The sequence below is a fragment of the Hyperoodon ampullatus genome (assembly GCF_949752795.1).
Source record: "Hyperoodon ampullatus genome assembly, chromosome: 1".
Classification (NCBI taxonomy): domain Eukaryota; kingdom Metazoa; phylum Chordata; class Mammalia; order Artiodactyla; family Ziphiidae; genus Hyperoodon; species Hyperoodon ampullatus.
In genome coordinates, this window is record NC_136914.1 from 32,508,815 (window position 1) to 32,525,323 (window position 16,509).

At 35.6% G+C, this 16,509-nt stretch overlaps 1 protein-coding gene across 2 annotated transcripts in view; it reads right to left on the bottom strand.

The window, feature by feature from the left end:
- The window catches only part of GRIA2 (glutamate ionotropic receptor AMPA type subunit 2), a gene marked incomplete at both ends in the record, with an annotated part of 147,082 nt that overhangs the window by 4,899 nt on the left and 125,674 nt on the right, over positions 1-16,509 (bottom strand). The window lies entirely within an intron of this gene.

Sequence of the window (16,509 nt, forward strand, 5' to 3'; positions counted from 1 at the left end):
ATGAAGTGTGGAGGAGGCTTACATCGCTGGAGTTTAGAATACATGTAACAGGGAGAGGTGCTCAGACATTGGCTGCATTGTTTTATTGTCCCCAAGTGAATAGGGCTGCAGTGCTGAGACAGCTCATGGGCCATGTCAGCCCTCTTGTCTGGGCTACGAAAAGACCCAGATGTCCTTCCCCAAAGGTATTTTCACACCCAATTTATAAAAGTTTCTTACCCATTAATAATATGTCGATCCTTTAATAATGTACCTAAACCACTCTTAAACCTACCTATTTCTAAACAATGCCCCTTCTTGAGATTATAGATTTAAAACTTCATTACTTAGTCAATCAGGCTTCCTCTCTGTCATGAAAATACATGTATGAGGGTGAAAGCTCCATCAGGACACCAACTAGGGAAATGTTAACCTCGTGACCATAGTGAATGGCACAATATCTTGCACATATGTGTTCATAATTAATGTAGGCTAAGTGAATATTCTGGAATTGGTTAGAAAGAATAAGACCATTTTTTATTTATCTGCCTCTTTGCCTACTGGAGAAGATATTTATATTGTTTTATTCTCCTATATTCTGCCTTCATGTTCTCTACCAAATTGGAAGATGATACAATATTTGTCTCTGAGTATATACCATGAAATATTATTAAACTTCAAGATCATTTTGTAATGTGAATTCCTACAAAAAACAAGTGATATTGGAACAAAGCAGAACCCTGTAGCTCATCGCCCCAGCCCACTGCCAAGTACAAAGGACACTGCACGTCTCCTGCCTCTGGTCATAGAAAAGCTGAAGACTCCCAGGCCTCCCTGAGTCACAAAGAGTGGCCTCGAGCAGTTAATGATCAGGACAATAGAGTCACAGACTCAGTGTCTGATGCACCTTCCTGAGTTGTCTTACAGATACTGTAACTGCCACCAGCGGGAAAAAGCCAGACATCAGCCATGACATAAGCTACTCTAACTTGAGCAGTACTGAGTCTACGGCCAGCACAATTCCAAGAACTGGCCTCAAGAGAATGGGATTAACACGATTGCTCATAATAATCTATGTCTTTGTGGGCATCAAATAATTGTAGCTTGCTCTGCCTGCTTATGTAAGTGGGCAACTAAAATTGTCAAGAAAGAGATGCTATATATTCAATGTCAACGTCTTCCACTCCGAGAATACAGCACCCCATGTCAGAATGAAGAAGTTGCAGAAGATGGACCTTCGCCCCTGATCCCATAGAAATTGAATGATGTTTGACAGTGGGGAATTGAAAGCAGCTCTTTGCTCATTTCCTATTTACCCATTTCTGTCCCCCTCTAACCTTAAAACCCTAATTATAGGAATGAGATCACTAAGCAATGTAACTTAACTTCTGACTTATGTTCTCCTGAATGTACACCCCGCCTTGCCCAACGTGTTGATTCTTTTCCTATTTTAAAAGGAGGAAGAATGAAGAATTCAGCAGGTAAAAATGAGTAGCTTTCCACCCCCAACAGCTGCCCTAAGCAATCCTGCAGGCAGATCACGCAGGCAAGATAACGTCGGAAGAACGTCAGCCAGCCTGCACGCCATGAAGGATGAAGCAGAACCCAACCTCCTGCCTCGATAATTCACTGAGATTCTTTCCGTATTTTTCCCTTGAAAACCTATCACGACTGAGCAAAATCTTTGGAGTTGGTTTCAGGACAAGAGTCAACCTTCTCACCAGGTTGCTGGCTTTTCTGATTAAAGAAGTTTTCTTACTACCAACACTTGCCTCTCTAACTATTGGCTTTTGAGTGGCGAGCAGCCAAACCTGAGTTTGGTAACAATATGAAAATGTTTTGGAACAAAATCATATGCTGATAGATTTCAAAATGAAGTTTTAAATAAAATCACCCATTAAATATGTCAATTATTCCAAGTTTGAAATATCAATTTTGGATCATTAAAATATTACATAAAATGTTTCATAAATATAGATGCTCTTCAGAGAAAATCCAAAAAAATAACAATGAAGTAAAAGGAAAAATACAAATTAAACTCAAGATAACTTCTCTTTAAAGACTACAGTTTTGAGAGGACATTTAAATGACGTGAGTCATGTCAAAGCTAATATTCACTAAGTGAAGGAAAATGTCCTATTTCATTGATAAATGCTTTCCCATTAGTTTAAATATATTTCTCAATGTATAAATAGAATATTCTTTCTAAAGAGTAAAGGCTTTTAACAAGCAATCTAGGAAAAAAATGCACACAGCTATATAGTGTTTTGATTAATTTACTCGATCCCTGTCTTAGTGGTTTTTGTCTCACTTGGAAGATAAGCAAGTTCTGACATGTTAATCTAGACCTACAAAGTACAAGCTTCTATTAAGTTAAATCAGTCACTGTTAATAATCAGGCTTCACACGTATTATAACATGGCATTTTAACTGAGCAGGGATTTATGATATACTTGTGGATTAATAAAATCTACAAATTATCTAAGGTCTGAAAATACCCATTGCTGATTTGCATAAAACTAAAAGGAATTTTTTCATAGGTCAGAATTTTTGAAAGTTATACATTTTTTCACAATGGGTTAATTCATTTGTCTCCCAGGTGTTAGTTTACTGTTTACTTTCTTAACAAAGTTAGTGAAATGTATTCATAACCATATCTGTTCAACAATATTTGTTTGAACAGATTTGACCAAAGATGTGCAATTATAGTAATTCACAAACAATACAATTCTGTTATGTTGAAAACTATCATCCATTAGGACAAGGCATTTATTGATTTGAACTTTCTAGCTGCCTTCAAAAAAAGAATAGGAAAAATCAGACTACATTTTGTACTGAGAGACAGTTCAAGCGATTTGTGTTTAATTTCTATTGACAATATCAGAAAAGTTGTTAGTCTGAACTAAACAACTAAATAGGTGATACCTAGAAATCCTGTTCTCCAAAGCCACAGCAATCAAAAAAGTAACCTGCAGGAAAGCAATCCAAAGGCAAAGTGAAATTCTCCCCTAGGCTTCCCATCCAAGAGCCTGAATGATAATTTATCATTATTTTATTGCCAAGACAGTTTAAGTGACAATGTTTAATTTCACCTAATCTGCAAGTTAATGGTCTGATACACTGGATAGTGCACTACAGTCTTCAGCCTCTTGACCACTTGTTTCTTAGAATATATTTACAAATAAACTAAAATAAAAAAAACAGGGATTTTTTCCCCCGGGTTAATAATAATCCCATGCACAAAAAATAGAACTTACTATTAATATTCTGTATTTCAGCAATTCAAATTACAGACATTATTCTACATCAAAAGCATCCAGAAAATTTGGGCAACTGTCTGAAAAATGCAAGTCACGTACTGATCAAATGGATTCAATCAGCCTCTTTGTGCGGACTTCAAAAATGAGAGCCAGGCAATGATGATCGCTACCCTCATAAGCAGTGTCTAAATTTGAGCATGTTTTAGCACAGTAGAAGAGGGAACACAAGCAAAGCATTCTGACCTTTTAAGTAAACCACATACTTTTCTATCATTTGTAATACTAGTCTGAGTTCTTGTCCTGAGAGAAGACAAGGATGTGATGAAGAAGGAAAATGAAGGGATGGGACACTGGTTTCCAATCTCTGTTTCCAAGATGGCAAGTTCCAAGATGGCCCTAGATAAAAGTTCTAAGTCTTTCTCAGGATCATTACAATTTCCTTTCCTACCTCTCCACAAATCTAAGACTCCACCACAGCTAAGCCAAGGAACACTGTACTTTCTAAGTTTACATATTAAATCAAGGAAACTACTCTTTCAGGGAATATGATGAAATGAAGTGAATTTCTTCAGCATGGCATCTGCCATCACATTTTGATGAAGAGATAAGTGACACTTTGTTAAGAGGAGATAAATCACAGCTTGGTCAAGATAACACTGATTATCTTGTGTTTCTTAAGGAGTCAAGGCTCTTTGAACACGGCTATTCAATTCCCTTCCCATATTTTGATATGATATTAGTCATAGGGATATCAATTTGACTAATATTTCATAGAAAATAATTTTAATATTTCCTTAGAGAGAAAATATACCCATTGTCTAGTACTGTTGGGGAAAGTTTTATATAAAGTAAACACACCCAATATAATTATATCTAAGAAAATGATGGCTTCTTTTCTTGTGAAAGAAGACAACAGTCATTGTAATTTAATTTAATTTTTTCCTCATATACAGTAATATAGGCATTAATTTCTCTACCAGCTAAATAAGTCTTTTCCCTGTTGGGAAAAAGCAACTTTTTAAAGGAAATGGTTATTATCCTTATGAAACACATACATGTTTTCAAGAGTTAAGAAAATACTGGTGCTGCCTGGCAGACATTCCTTACTGCTTAGTCTATTAACTCTTACACAGTTCACTTTCCAAAAGAAAAACCAAAACAAAGCAAAGCAAACAAAAAAACAAAAACTACGGGAGGAAAACGTACCAAAAGAATTTGCACAATGGTATTAAACATGGCATCATTTATATAAAGCATGAAAAAACACACAAACAGTTCAATATGGCAAGAATGGCATTAAGTGATTCTTTTTAGGAAGGTTATTTTCAAAGTTCTAAGGGAGGTCAGATTTGAAAGAATGAAGGAGAGAGTGGCTGGAATGGAAAAAGGGGTCTTAGGAAGAAAATTTATAAATTTATCAGCTAAAGGAAAGGAAAAAGATAAAATGAAGATAAAGGAAAGTACTGTCCCAAGAAGGACTTTACAACGTTGCAGAACATCTAAACATAGATTGAAGGTCAGGGAGAAGTAGCCTGTGGAGACAGAAAGACTAAAGACATAATTAGGGTATCAATTTTAGAGCAAAGCCTTTGATAATTAGAAAGAGAGGCTGTCAAAGGCCATGATGGGGACATTAACTTTACAGACAAAGGCACAACTATTCTTCTGACTGGTAGGATAAAAATCTGAAGAATAAATTACGCTGGCAAATAGAAGATCTAAATCTTCTTTTACGCCTTTATCCAATACTAGAAGTGGTTTTGTTTTAATGCGATTCCCCCAAAGAAAACACTCCTTGGAATGAAAATTTTGAAGTAGAACATTACTTATCTTCTCAACATACCTGAATAGTATTTGATTTAGGTTACTTAGAAGAGAGTACAATACTTAAGACATAAATCCATGTTGTCCTCATTTCAGGGGCTTTAATTGCTAACACTAACACAAGACTTTGGTAGGTGGTAGTCCCACAGCATACATATCAAGGAAACATTGCATTTATATTCCAATACGTAAATTCATTTTTGAGGGTATAAGCTGAGAACATGCTGTAAAACTTAAATAAAAACAGTATAATAAAAAAAAGTGCTTTGAAACTTGGCTCTTATTTCATAGTTTTGTTTTGTTTTCTGGTACGCGGGCCTCTCACTGTTGTGGCCTCTCCCATTGCAGAGCACAGGCTCCAGACACGCAGGCTCAGCGGCCATGGCTCATGGGCCCAGCCGCTCCGCAACATGTGGGATCTTCCCGGACCGGGGCACGAACCTGTGTCCCCTGCATCAGCGGGCGGACTCTCAACCACTGTGCCACCAGGGAAGCCCAAAGTAAGACTATTTTTTAGGTTTTTTTTTAAATTTAAAAAGAAGTGCATTATTTTCCCTGATGGAAAAAAAAAAAACCAAAAAAACAAAAAAAAACTGCAGTTACAGAAATGGTCCCTGCAAATTAAGGGAGAAGGGAAAATTAACAAGTTGTGTCATACAAATAAATATTTTTAGAGAATTTAATTCTATCAACTTAACACTTCTTACTCATCCTTTAGCTGAAAAACATGAGTTTTTGCTCATATATTGATTTTTTAATACAATCAAAAACCACACCATGTGTTTCATGTAAAAAAAAAAGGAAACATTTGAATAAAGTCAATATGAATATTTTCTTAGACATTCCTTTGCTCGCTTAGTTTTAGTAAAATTTGATGTTTAACACTATAACTTCTTGGATTTAAAATGAAAAATTTATATTCAGAAATTGTCAATTCCTTGAAGTCACGAGTCAAGTCAGTGGGAAATATTTTTAGAATCATTAAAATCAGATGTCCGAAGTAATTATGAACATTTTATATCAAGTCTCACAGTATGTTTTTCTCTTTCTTATTAAAATGCAATAATTACCTATTTATAAATGATTGCAGTTAATAAAATATTTTACAGAAGTGTGGTTTGATTTGTTTGATATCATGAGGATTTTTCTATATGGGTAATATGCCATTTTAAATAGAACAAATTCTCTAATAATATTAACAAGATTCACATTAAACTATATTTCCAGCGATTTCTCAGTTTCTTAAAAACTGAACAAGTATTTATGAAAGCATATAACTAAAAGGATTTTTAACAGCTTAAAATTTTCAAAGGATTAGCACTGGAATGGACCTTAAAAATCACTTACTGTATTCCAAGCCCTTTATTTTAGAAGCAAAGACTCAGAGAGATTAAATAACTTGTCTAAATTAGCATAGTTTGTCAGCCCCAGAAGAACCAAGACTACAATCTGGATACTTAAATCTTCAATACATGTGTATATGCACTAAATCAGAAAAATACTGAAGAGTAGTATTCAGATAGGCAATGTTTTATTAAGAAGAAACAAATCACTTGACAATATTATAAAATTTAGAGAAATTCAGTTAAATATTTCTGTATAATTTATTAAAAAGTAAACTGAGGCTCAACTAAATTGGATTTGTGGCAGCATTTTAATCAACCAAAAGCAAAGCTAAGTTATGCCTCAGTGTTCTGGTTGGCATTTTGAAATTACTTTCAAATGTGAAAAATAGAGTCAGGTTAATGCATATATTATTAATAGAATCATATCCTTCTGATTATTTTCTGCTTGGAAAACGATGTCTTTAAATTTTAAAATGTAATTGGTATTTCCACACATTTTCATTCCCTTACAAATGGTAAATGTCAGTACTAAAGTGTTCTACTAATGCATTTTATTTATTACCCATATATGCACACAGGCATATAATGTGAATTGATAAAGCAATAGGAAGAGTAAGTGGTCCCCTATGGTCACGTCTTTTATTTTTAATACGGTTACTCAATTAACCTATTTAAGGTCTACAATGAACAGATATTTTGAGTATCATCAATGTTTGAGAAAATAGCTCATATTATCCTTGTGGATTAAATGGAGAGCTATGGTTATCAGAATTAGATGGGTTTATAATTAAAATATCAGTCACACCCAAAGAGTATTGGTTATTAATTAACATGAAAATACTGTGCTGAAGGGAAACTTTTGTTATAGCACTAATTCCATACATAGCCCCACTGTGTTCAGCGTTTCAGTCAATTTGGATGAATACATAAATGACAAATGCTTCAAAGTTTCAGATATTTATATAATAGGTAACAGAATCAATATTTCAATTTTATGGGCTTGGGCAAATAAGCCAAAATCCAAGGTAAAATTTAACAAGGATGAAGAGAATATCTGGCACGTGGTTTCAATCGATCGCATACTCACAGAATGAAAGACATGAGGTTAAACAAAATTCACCTTAAAATCACCCAGGTTTTCAGTAAGCAACACTTTTAGGGCAAGCTATTAGTATGCTACAGTTACCACAAAAGCTAATAGACTTGAGGGTTTTAAATGAAATCAAGTCTAGGTAACAGAGCTGTAACTTCAAATACGCTGAGGGCCAAGAAGGAAATGTGAGTGAAACAGACAGGAAGGCGGTAGTATAGAATAGTGTGTCTGTAGTAACTGGAGAGTCATTCTCTAGCTAAAGGCATTCTTTGTTTTTTCCCCTCCTTTTAGAAAAAGAAAATGTAAACGCTATGTTGCCAAAGAACACAAGTGTTCAGGTTGAAATTGGTCTGAAATCTGAATTGTCAGAGTCTGGCTAAAACCCTTTCTAGTTAGAAAAAGTCACATACCATGTCTAGACACCACACTTTAAGAATAATACTGGGAATTCCCTGGCTTCCAGTGGTTAGGACTCAACATTCTCACTGCTGAGGGCGCAGGTTCAATCCCTGGTCTGGGAACCAAGATACCACAAGCCACATGGTGGGAACGAAAAAAAAAAATAATACTGAGAAACCTACATTTAAAGGGTAAAGATATAGAATGAAGGGTTTGAAAACATATTTCAGAATTCTTAGGCTGGGTATGGGAAAATTTAAGGAAGAGATGATAGTTATTTTCATGTATTTGATTCACCTGTATTATGAAAATGAAAGCAATTACTAAAGTCAGAATTAGGACCAGTATATGAAAATACTTAAGAGGCAAGATTTAGTTCCAAAGATCTTGCTAAAAACTGTAACAATGAAAACCGCAACAAAGTGGAATTGGGTGTTAAAAGTCGTAAGTCAGCCTTCACAAGGCACACTCAAAAATGGCTTGAAGAGTTAATTCTTCACAAATGTCATACTCTTTCAACTGCAAACAGAGTTTGAGAGGTACTTTATAACCCAAGCCCTACAGTTAAAGAGAGAATGCTGAGGCCATCTGAGATTACCAAGGATCAGAAATAAATTTTTCTTCAATGTGGGATTTGCTCCTAAAACACGTTGATTGAACTTACTTAACCTCAACAACAAGAATAGAGCGTTTTAAGTGTGGGTTTTTAAAGGCAATTAAAAGATGTACACAATTACGGGCAAATTTGGGTTCTGTTGGCTCACTATTCTAATCTAAAAGGGCTGGCGATTTTTTTTTTTTAAAAGGAACTCCTTTATTTATTTATTTATTTATTTTTGCTGTGTTGGGTCTTCGTTTCTGTGCGAGGGCTTTCTCTAGTTGCGGCGAGCGGGGGCCACTCTTCATCACGGTGCGCGGGCTTCTCACTACCGTAGACTCTCTTGTTGCAGAGCACAGGCTCCAGATGCACAGGCTCAGTAGTTGTGGCTCACGGGCCTAGTTGCTCCGCGGCATGTGGGATCTTCCCAGACCAGGGCTAGAACCCGTGTCCCCTGCATTAGCAGGCAGATTCTGAACCACTGCGCTGCCAGGTAAGTCCTTTTTTCTTTTTTCTAATGGCCATCCTAACTGGTGGGCACTATCTCATTGTGGTGTTGATTTGCATTTGCCTGATGATTAGTGGTATTGAGCATCTTTTCATATAACCTGCTGACCATTTGCTAGTCTTTGGAGAAATGTCCATTGAAGTCCTTTTCCAATTTTTTAATGAGGTTATTAGGTTTTTGCTATTGAGTTGTTAGATATTTTGCATGTTTACCTTTATCAGATATATGGTTTCCAAATATGTTCCTCCTCTCCATAGTTTGCCTTTCCACTCTGTGGATTGTTTCCTTTGTTGCACAAAAGCTTTTGAATTTAATGCAGTCCACTGGTCTACTTTTGCTTTTTTTGCCTGTGCTCTTAGTGTCATAGCCAAGAAATCCTTGCCAGGACCAAAGTCCTGAAGCTTATCCCCTTTGTTTTCTTATAGAAGCTCTACTGTTTCAGATCTTGCTTTTAGATAGTTAATCCATTTTTAGTTGGTTTCTGTGTATGGTATAATACATGGGTCCTATTTTGTCCTTTTACATATAGATATCCAGTTATCTCAACACTATCATTTCCCCACTGTGGAGTCTTGATGCCTTTGTCAAAGTTCACTTAAATGTACATCCATGGGTTTGTTTCTGGGATCTCTCTTCTGTTCCACTGGCCTATAAATGTGTCTTTATGCCAGTGCCATAATTTTTTGATTACTATACCTTTCTAAAATGTTTTGAAGTCAGGGAGTGTAAGGCTTCCAGCTGTGTTCTTATTTGTCAAGATTGGTTTAGCTATTTCTGATTCTTTGCATGTCCATAGGAATTTTAGGAATTTTTTCTATTTCTGCAAAAAAAATGATTTGATTTTGATAGGGATTGCACTGAATCTTTAGATCACTTTGTGTAGTATGGACATTTTACAATATTAAGTCTTTTAATCCATGAATAAGGGATGCCTTTCCATTTATTGTGTCTTCTTTAATTTCTTTCAGCAATCTTTTGGAGTTTTCAGCATACATATCTTTTACCTCCTTGAATAAGTTTATTCTTAAGTATTATATTTTATTCTTTTTGATGCTGTTGTAAATGGGACTTTTTCCTAATTTTCTTTTCAGATTGTTCATTGTCAGTGTATAGAAATGCAACTGGTATTTGTATATTGATTTTGTATCCTGCAAATTTCCTAAATTTCTAACAGTTTTTTGTGGAATTCTTTGAGTTTTCTATATATAAGATCAAGTCATCTGTGAACAGAGATAATTTTACTTATTTTCCAATTTGGGTGCCTTTTATTTCTTTATATGTATACGTATAGCTGATCCACTTTGTTATACAGCAGAAAGTGACACACCACTGTAAAGCAATTAAACTCCAATAAAGTTGTTAAAAAAGAAATAAATGAACTTTGGCTACTGTCTCACACCATATCAAATATCAGTGCTAGATGGATTGTATGCCTAATGTGAATGGTAAAACAAGCTTTTATTAGAAGTTAAGAACATCTTCATAATATTGGGGCAAAGATTTATTAAACAGGACACAAAAATCCTTAACCATAAAAGAAAAGATTGGTATATTGAACTTCATAAATATTAGTGCTTTCTGGTCGGTGCTTTCTGTGACAGAAGTCAGAAGAGTGGCTATGTTCGAGTACGGACTGGGAGCCTCATCTTGATCTAAGTGATGGTTATATGGGTGCATATATATGTAAAAATTCACTGAGCTGTCACTTAAGATTTGTGCACTTTATACGTCATACTGCATTAAAAATATGATCACTAAAAAAAAAAAAAATTCAATACTGTCCTCAGATGTTGTGTGGAATAGTGAGAACATTTAAAATGCCAGAGAAAGAAAACTGCCAAGCAGGGAGCAAATGATTTGAACCTGTCCTGGATTATCTAGAGAAGTCTTGGACATGCAGAATTGTCAGCTGTGCAGACTTTCATGACTAATCAAGCTCCCCAAAAAACTAAGGAAGAAAAATCTGTAATAATATGACTAACCACACCAGAGTGACTTAGAACATATCCAGTAGTGCTGTTTGTTACTAATTTATTCACATTCAGCATTGATTTAGTACTGAGTGTTTTAGAAACTATTTAAAGAGTTAAGCATGACTGAAAGATCTGTAAAGGCTCTATTTTGATATTAGTGACATACATATAGTCAACTATACCCACTTCATCTGCATACTATTTGAAAGATATATGTATGTATATGTATTCATGTATATAAAGCTAAGAAATATGTGTATGTATTTGTACATTTATATATACAAAGCTAGGTGTATATATATATATATATATATATATATATATATATATATATATATATATATATATTTCTACCCACACAGAAATAGGTGATATATAGGAAACTATGGCAGAAAGATCTTTAGCTATACCAGAAATAAATAAGTATGGAGAACCACCACAAATTAGTGAAATCTGTTCTATAAAATATCAGTAAGGAAATCATGCTTGCATTATTGCTAAACACAAGAAATAAGTGGAAGAAAATGTAACTATAATGAAATAGCACTTAATGCAGCTCTATACGGAAGCTGCTATAATGGCTAAAACATTTTTATTTACAAATATATTGCAATCAATATTTTATATATTAACATAAATAAGTGTATCTTATGCTAGAGAAGGAATTGAAAAAAAAAGGTTGCTGCCTTTAAAAGGATAAATTATTGTAATTCTCTTGTATTTGTGGTTATTATATGGTAAAGGAAAATTTCAAACCAGTCTTTTCAGTCAGGTAAGGCACACCTGCATTAATACTATGTATTTTTCTATCATTTATACTCTCTGGAAACTCTGTGAAAAGTCTACAATGCTGGAAAACAACAATATGGATTATTATGTATTATTATCTGACTAAATCAATCTTCTGAGAACGGCATAATTAACTTCATTTAATGAGAAGGGGAATACCTTTATTTTGACCATATTTTAGAATCTCTTCCTTCCAACACCAGCATAATTAAAGGAGACCACTTACTCAGAGACACACCGAGTAAGATAAACAGATTGCAGTGTGGGGATTTAGGATAGGCACGAAGTACTTCCTTTTTGCAAGTTAATACTTTTGTTTCATGGATTGACAGGCCAATGATAGGTTTATTTATAAAGCCCTTTTCTATTCCCCACATCTAAGTTTCTGTAGGAAAATAATGCACATAGTTCTTATAAAATCATCTTCTGCTCATCTAATTCAAGATCTGTCCTCTTTTTGAGAGAAGAAATTATCAAAATGTGAAAGTCTAAAAATAGTGGTGTATAATTGATAGCCTAATTCTTTCTTAATTATAGGTGTGTTACAGTAGCGCTATAATTAGGCAAGATCAGCAGCTCCAAAATGAGTCAGACTTTATCTTTCACTCTATACGAGGATGTACACAGGTTCCGTGAGCAGAAAACTCTGGAAGAGGAAGATGCAGGGTCTATTTCCTCACACCTCTTGTTGGTTACAAGATTGTCCCCTATTTACTCTCTCTAGCACAACAAAGTAAATATTCCATTCATATTTGTTTTACTGATTATCACTTAAAGAACATATAGATTTTTAAGTTAGAAAATTTACAGCTTAAATTGGAATTCTAAAACTAATGCACACACGCTAACTTCCCTAAAACAATATTAATATAACCCATAATTATTAAATTATGTACCTGAAATCTGATTTAAAAAAACTTTAGATTTAAATTGAGTAATTATCATCCTAACAATGACAAAACAGATTCCTATAAATGAGATGAAATATTGTTGTTATAATTTTATTTATTTATTTTTGCGGTATGCGGACCTCCCACCGTTGTGGCCTCTCCCGTTGAGGAGCACAGGATCCGGACGCGCAGGCTCAGCGGCCATGGCTCACGGGCCCAGCCACTCCGTGGCAGGTGGGATCTTCCCAGGCCGGAGCACGAACCCGTGTCCCCTGCATCGGCAGGCGTACTCTCAACCACTGCACCACCAGGGAAGCCCTCTTCTTATAATTTTATATAAGATGCTTTCATCCCTTCAAATATGTATCTTTAGGAAATATCAGTTAATACTGAGACAAAAGACTAGGCTCTCAGAACTCCGAATTCTGTTTTAAAACTGGCCCTTTAATCTCTAAATGGTCTTAAACAAGTTATGTTTCCATCTTTTAGCTAGTTATACATCTTTAAAATTCAGACAGTGACTACCTTCTCAAATCAGTTTCTCCAATGGCTAAATCCAAAGTTCCTGCTGTGATAAAATCAGAAAGTTGACTTGATAGACACTGTGATAGTAGAAAGTTTATAATAATATAAATGATAAAACCCCTCTTCATAAACAGCATAAGAAACAAAAAGCTATCAGTAAAGCCATATTAGGAAACATAAGATAACTGTTAGAACATTAAGTATTAGCAACTGGTAAAAGTTGTGTCTTCCACGTGTAATTAGCTGTCTTGGGCATGAGAGTAAGTATTAAATATAAGAGACAGCCAGAGAACAAAAAGCACAGTACCTGTCCTCAGTCTGGGGCCAGCCTACTCCCTCTGCATCCCCACTCCTGGAGGATCGGGCACCACGATGGTCAATCTCCCATCACTCACCCTGTCCTGCACCCACTTTCCAGGAGCCCCAAACGCCCCTAAGTTTAAAGGACAGTTGAGAGAGAGGACGACCCAAGTGTGTGGTGAATATTAATTTTAGGAACAGAAACAAGGAGCATTTCCTTTGCACCTCTTTCCACCATAACCTTAGAAATTCAACCAGACTACTGCCAATAGACAGATTGTAGAATATAACCTAGGTTTTAAGGGGAAAAAATGTCAATGAAAGTCAATTATATTTTGCCTTTATAATGTCTATGAATAAGCTTCATCTCATCCAATACGTTTGGAATAAGACTCTATAAGAGAAATTCTTTTTTTTACAAAAGGGAATTTGTTATTCAACTTCCATATACTAAAGCAATAAACTCTGTGGGGAAAGGTATGAGACGCGATGGCTACTGCCGCAAGCCAGAGTATCCCTGAAAACACCTTTGAGAGTCAGAAGCAAAATTAAGATTGCCTTCACTATTGTCACCATGGTACCCAATTATCCAACATTAATACAGTTAGAAAAACTATTCAAAATTACTCAATTTAGCAGCACCTTTTCATTTAATCCAACTTTTAAAGAAACATACCTTTTGTACATATTTTGCCAAATCACAGCCATGCCATGTTTTAATGGTGGCATTAACAGGCAGGCTCCTATTCACTTTGGCAATGTGTGCTGTTCCAATAGCCTCCCTTCACTGGTACAAACAGAATGAACAGTGTGGCTTTTAAGTACTTTTGAGCCCACACCTTCCTTCTCTAGATAAGGAGAAGCTGACTGCTATGCTATAGCACCGAGACCTAGCCAAGGTCATGCATCAACAATTCCTTTTGAAGGTATATTGAGAGGAACTGTGAGGCCCTGTCTGGATTTCCACCATTATAATTCTCTAACGTGACATATGCAAACACGAAGGTGACCGAAACAGAGCAGGAGAGCAGCGAAGTGAATCCAGAGGAAGGAAGGAAAAACAGTGCACGGAAAGCACTCTTTAGGAGTAGAAGTCCTCAGCACACATTTATCTGCTAGAATTTGGTCAAATCCTCACATTTATCTGAGCTTAAATTTAATAATGTACAACATGCAAACAAAAGCGATCGCCCCAACTATCAGACAGAAATACTGTGAGATTCAGAGATGATGCATAAGAAACTGCTTTGGGAAACTATACTCATTAAAGTTATCAGGTTGCCTAAATATTCACATCACTTCTCTATTATTCTAGGGAAGGAAATCACTACAATCCTATATAGGCGAATGGCACCCCACAGATATGTCAGCGTGTGTGTGCACACGTGCATGCACGTGCGTGTGTGTGTGTGTGTGTGCTGCACGTGGGGACTATGGTCTCCATGGGGTTACTGAGCTGAAACACAAGAGTAGCAGCATCCTCTGCCCAGAGTCACACAGCCTTCTCACCCTGTCTCCTGGGGAATTTGCATATTCTAATCATGAAATCTTGGCATCTCGCTTATTAAGGCACGTGTTTCTATGATCGAGTTTAGGTACACTGAAAAGCTCTGAGATCCTGAACGTGCAGTTGCTGAGAACAGTTGGTCCTCTTGTTGTCCAAACAAGCTGATGAGAGTAACTCTCAACAGACAGTGTCTGGAAACAATTAAGGTTATTTTTGTCAATATAAGGAGCACTAAGTAAACCATGATCTGACAAGTCTCTGCCTCGTTCATAGGTCTCATTTACCTCAAGAGTGTGGAATACCAATAAAATATACCAGTAAAATAAAAGCAAGCCCTATCGGGACACAATTTAAAAATGTTTCAAAATACACTTCTAATTGAGAATCATGCAATATTCTAATTTATTTTAATAGGTCCATTGTTATGATCAGGCTAGAGCACTGTGTTATATTAAGAGTATTGCAACTATTTTCAGGAGTAGCAGTAAATTGTCATTAGTAACAAATATGCATTACAACATTCATATGAGCATCAAAGTCAAAGTACCCACTGACAGATGGACCACACTCTCAGCTTACGTCACAGTACGTAGTGCAAGAGTCGAGGTCCTGCCCACCCCACATAGAGCCAAGTTATTTTCTGTTGTCAACTGTCTGAGAACACCACTTTTTCTCCCGTGATATCTGGAGCACAACTGATGTTATTTGGAAAAGAGACCAGTGGCAATGCAGAAGGAGACAGTCTTCAAATTACAGTCTACTACTTCAGCTGGAAGTTGAAAGTCCTACTCCTAACTCAGAAGTAAACTGGCCTGGATCTCACTCAAACTTAGGTACACTCAAAGATGGATTATCAGAGATCATCATATGCCACGTATTTGGCTTAACGTCAATACCAAAGTTTACCTGCTATATTTAAGCATTTTAATAGAATGAGTTCTTATAGAGAGATAATAGTATAATGAAAGAAACTTATACCAACATCAGCCTCTGGACTGGTGCCCATAAACAGAGACCATCATAAGGCCACAGATCTTTTAAAAACTAAAATACATTTAATAGACACAGTCTAATTATGATTCCCATTTTAAAAGTCGAGAAGTTGAAGGCCTTTGTTAGCCTTTGCTTGGAGGGTTTAACAGAAAGTTTGGAATTTCCAGATATGAACACAATCTGTTTCCTGACTTAGAATTAACATAACAGATTGGAAAGTGAGTTTTCAACTGTAAATTATGTAAGATAGATGGAAGTCATGCTTTAACATAAAATGAAATACAACATCATTTTCTTTTAAAAATAATCACTTAAATTTAACTATACTTTGCTTCAATTTTTTTCCAAAAAGACAACCAATTTTTAAAAAAAACTAGATTTCTTTGCAACAAAGTGTTTTTCTCCGAAGGAGTCAGGAATCAAACAAAAGGATAGAGATAGTGCTAAGTATAGGGGTAGGGGAGGGAGCCAGGTAGAGTCAAGGTTAAAAACAGACATAGAAAACAAACTTATGGTTACCAAAGG